This window comes from Physeter macrocephalus, chromosome 6 (genome assembly GCF_002837175.3).
Source record: "Physeter macrocephalus isolate SW-GA chromosome 6, ASM283717v5, whole genome shotgun sequence".
Taxonomy (NCBI): domain Eukaryota; kingdom Metazoa; phylum Chordata; class Mammalia; order Artiodactyla; family Physeteridae; genus Physeter; species Physeter macrocephalus.
The window spans coordinates 62,684,231-62,689,212 of record NC_041219.1 but is presented as its reverse complement, the minus strand read 5'-3'; the positions used below and the strand labels follow the sequence as shown (position 1 = coordinate 62,689,212).

Here is a 4,982-nt window from a genome sequence, read left to right as displayed (position 1 = left end):
AAGAACATGGTATATCTCTCCATCTATTTGTATCATCTTTAATTTCTTTCATCAGTGTCTTATAGTTTTCTGCATACAGGTCTTTTGTCTCCCTAAGGAGGTTTATTCCTAGGTATTTTATTCCTTTTTTTGCAATGGTAAATTGGAGTGTTTCCTTAATTTCTCGTTCAGATTTTGCATCATTAGTGTATAGGAATGCAGGCCTTCACTTGTTAATATGGTTTATCACATTGATTGATTTGCATATATTGGAGAACCCTTGCGTTCCTGGGATAAACCCCACTTTATCGTGTGTATGATGCTCAAAATTATGTTGAATAATAGTCATGAGAGTGGACAACCTTGTCTTGTTCCTGATCTTAGAGGAAATGGTTTCAGTTTTTCACCATTGAGAATGATGTTGTCTGTGGGTTTGTCATACATCGCCTTTATTATGTTGAGGTAGGTTCTCTCTATGCCTACTTTCTGAAGAGTTTCCTTATCATAAATGGGTGTTGAATTTTGTTGAAAGCTTTTTCTGCATCTATTGAGATGATCGTATGGTTTTTCTCCTTCACTTGTTAATATGGTTTATCACATTGATTGATTTGCATATATTGGAGAACCCTTGCGTTCCTGGGATAAACCCCACTTTATCGTGTGTATGATGCTGTTATCTTCTATCCTTAATGATAGTTTTCCTCTGCTTCATCTATAGTTAATGAGAGAGGTTATTAAAGTTGCCCAGGGTGATTGTGGATTTGTCTGTTTCTCCTTAAAGTTCTATTACTTTTAACTTTATATACTTCGAGGATGTGTTATTAGGTGTACACATATAAAATTTTTATGTCACTAGTGAATTAATAAATCTTTTATCATTGCGAAAGTTTCCTCTTAATGTATATTAAATATTTTCACATTTTGTCTCCTTTGTCTGATGTTAATATAGTTACAACAACCCGCTTTTGGCTAGTATTTGTGTAGTATATTTATTTTCCATCCCTTTATTTTTTATTTTTTTCTGAGGTATGTGGGCCTCTCACTGCCGTGGCCTCTCCCACCGCAGAGCACAGGCTCTGGACGTGCAGGCTCAGCAGCCTTGGCCCACGGGTCCAGCCGCTCCACGGCATGTGGGATCCTCCCAGACCGGGGCATGAACCCGTGTCCCCTGCATCAGCAGGTGGACTCCCAACCACTGTGCCACCAGGGAAGCCCTGCATCCCTTTAGTCCTGTGTCAGTTATTTATTGATGTATAACAAACCCCAAACCTTAGGGTCTTAAAACAACAATGTATTATTGTCTCTCGTGGCTCAGCTCAGTAGTTCTTATTTGGAGGGGGGCCCCTCATGCAGCCGCAGTCATATGGTGACTGATGCTGGAATCATGTGTGGGCTTGATTTGGCTGGACATCCAAAATATCTTCTTCCCTCACTTGTTTGACCTCTCAGCTGGAGTGGGTGAAGTAGCTGAGGGATGATCAGTCACCACTCTTTCTTCACAGGACCTCTGTATGTGGCTAGCTCAGGCTTTTTCACAGCATGTCAAGCTCAGAATAGCTGGATTTCTTGCATGGTGGCTAGCTTCTCCCAGGGGCATGTTGCAAGAGACTAAGGCAGAAGCTGCAGACTTCCTGTGACCTGGTTGTGGAGGTCATGTAGCACTGACTCTGCTGTATTCTTAGTCCAAAGTGAGTTAGAGGGTTGGCTCAGAATCAAGGAGGATGAGGCTGCACAAGAGTGCAAGTACTGGGAAGTGTGATTCACTAAGGGCTATGATTGAAAAGCTGGTTACCACACACAGTTTGCTCTGTGGCCTGCAGTGGTTTCTATCCCTTCCACCTGGATCTATCCATCGAGGTCCCCAAAATCTCATTCCACTGTGGCATTAAGTTCCTTCCTGAAGTCCAGGATCTCATTATCTGAATTATGTCCAGGTACAGATGAGGCTTATTGGGTATATTACTTGGGTACAGTTCCTTTCAATCTATATTTCTGAAAGCATGGTAATTTTAAAGTATTTATACTTCTTACACGGTGACTATCTTTCCCCAGAGCATATTTTCTAAGAAATTAGGTACATGATACAAGGCTTATTTTGACCTACCCTTGGAAGTCACAAAGCATCACTTATATTACATTTTATTGCTCAAAGCAAGCCATAGATTTCATCCCAGATTCAAGGAGGGGAGACTAGAAAAGGCCATGAATACTGGGAGGTGGGATCACTGGGCAGAGGACATATGTAACCTTATATTTTACATGTGTTAGTTGTAAGTAGTATATAGTTGCTATCTTTAAATTCATCCTAAAAACATATTTTTGAAAAAAATTAAAACATTGAGACCATTTACATTTAATCTAATTATGGGTGTATTTTGAGTTTTATTATTCTATCTCACTACTTCTTTTCTATTTATTTCACTTATCCTGTACTTCTTTTTCTTTTCTTTCTTGACTTCTTTTGTATTGAATCACTTTTATTATTTTGCCTTTTCCCCTCTGTTAGCTTGATTACATTTTACTCTTTCTGAGTAGTTAGTAATGAGTTATTAATGAGCATCTGAATTGTTGTAGGATAATTTCATGTCTGAGTCTTTTTTTTTTAACTGATAAATGTGTATATTTATTACTAGCATTATGACTCCATACAGGATTTCCAATTCCATGGATTAGGAGGGGAAGATCACGGTATAAGCATCCTCTTATCCTTTACAAAGGAGCATGGCAGGAACTGAAGGCCATTGTGACTAAAAGGAAGCTCCACAAGATTAACCACATTTAACTATGACCTTGCCTCCAGGGAGGACTAAGAATGCCTCCCCAAGATCCAATAGATTGTACTTGGGTATGAAGGAAACTGCTTAGGACCCTCATTTTTTTACTCCCATGAGTCATTACTTTCCTTTCTTCTCCTACTTTCCTGTTCTTATAATAGGACAATTCTATATGCTGAACATATGAGGCAAGTATGATAAGATTTAAAACATTGCCCCTTTGTGGCCAATGTTCACCCTTATGATCAAATTACTAAAAATGTGTATCTAGAAATAAAACAAAACAGATGTCTTCTTGTAGGTGAAATAGCTAAAATTTTGGCCTCTTTATTGATCTCAGGTCATACATTTGCCTTGAAAAAAATACAATAAACAGTTCCAATTAAGAGTTACAGAAACTCAGTTTTTCTTCCACATCTCTAAATGCTCATGGAGAGCCAACTTCCATGATACATAGCCCACAGCACATACTTGAGAGTTGGTCCCACAGGAAATATTCATATAAGCAAAACAAGATTTTGTTTCTCATTACATAAACATCGCCTGAGTTTATCTAGTCAACACACTTGTTTAAAAAAAAATAATCTGTGACTAAAAGCTCGATCATATTTCTTAGGTGCCATTCTCATTTGAATCATACCCAAAAAGTCTGGAAATAACTCAAAACTAGAAAGTGGCCCAAATGTTAAGGCTGCCTATGGCTCTTGCTACAAAGTAGTTGCCAGTCTGATGACAGGAATTATAGGGTTCTTCTTGATTTCACAAGAATCTACCAGAAGAAGGTGGAGGGCCAAGAAATGCACCTGCCTGCTTGGTGGCAGCTTGTGAAGGGGCAAGGCTGAGAATCTTCTGGATGTTCCATCCAATTACATGGTAGAGAGAATACACAGGAAGATGAAGGAACAGTCTGTGTTGTCATCCTCCAGCTGACTTCCATGAGATAGTCCTTGGATGTAGGAAAGGGGGATGAAAGGGGACCTTTGTCACCATTCTACCATCAAATATGGAATTGAACATTCCCATTTGGGCAGTAAAACAAACGCCAGTTGCAAACACGGATTTCCTTCAGACCGTCTCCGTTGTTATTCTTCAGTTTCTCTTTTTGCCCATTTTCTCTTCCTTCCTTCCTTCCTTCCTTTCTCCCTTTCTTCCTTCCTTTCTACCAGCTGACTCTTACTGTTTCTTTCTTCTTTCCAGTTTTTTGCCCTGTTTTTCCACTTCTGCCTTCAGTCTCCTGTACTTGTCTGTCCTGTAAACCAGGACCCCGGTTACTCCCTTGGTGAGAACAGGAGGCACAAGAAGACAACGATGATGAGCAGTGTGTCCACGAACCGGGCGTTCATCTGAGGCTTCTGTCTCTACACTCCCATCCCCTGGGGGATGGGGGGAAGCTCTTCAAAAGCCAGGAAAAGAGAAGAAAAAACGACTTCCCTAGATTTCAGGATCACAGAGTCCTGAGTTGTTTTTGTCTGTCAATTGCCAAGTGAGATTTTTGCAACTATAAACATTCAATAAAAGCTGAAAAAATAAATGTTTGCCCTTCAGAGAGCTTCTTTGTGCCTTTCTATCCCCCTTGCTCTGTTCATTAATTACCTGAGGAGTTCTGATACTAATTGCTGAAAAGACTCACAGGACTCAAATCACTTATACTCATGGAACAGTTTTATTACAAGCAAAGGATACAGGACAACAATATCAGGAAAAGGATATGCATTTAAAGTGCCTGAAAATTTCATGTCCAGTTTTCTTTGTCTACTCACTGCTAGGTTGGATAAGACATGCTTTGTCTCCAGGTCTCAAACCACGACTATTGTGTGTGCAAAGCACCTATTAACAGAAAGCCCAAAGACTGCTCCTGGTCCGGGTCTCTTGTGGTGAGCTGGTCATATTAGACATAATACCTTTATGTGATCAGACTTAATTGTCAAACTTACCTGGCTCCACCAAACCAAGTACAAATCCTAAATCCAATTGGTAAACAGTGCTGATCGGCTGGCGCATCCTACTCCCAAACAACCGCAGACCCACGATTTGTCTTTCCTTAATATATTACATAGTGTGGGCAAAAGGCTACTATTATTATTATGTGCCAGGAAGCTCTGGAAATAGCATCCCAGAACAGCTGAGATTGTTGCTAAATAACTGATGAGAAGGATAATGTCAGGACCCTTCTTAGTTTCCAGAGCACCAAAAGTTCTTTGAAACCCAGTACGTGTGAAACATCGTTGT

The 4,982-nt window shown here is 39.9% G+C and overlaps 1 pseudogene; it reads right to left on the bottom strand.

Annotated features, from left to right (window-relative positions):
- Positions 1–3,512: 3,512 nt before the first annotated feature.
- On the bottom strand, positions 3,513–4,179 carry LOC102994035 (calcium load-activated calcium channel-like; annotated as a pseudogene).
- Positions 4,180–4,982: the final 803 nt, after the last annotated feature.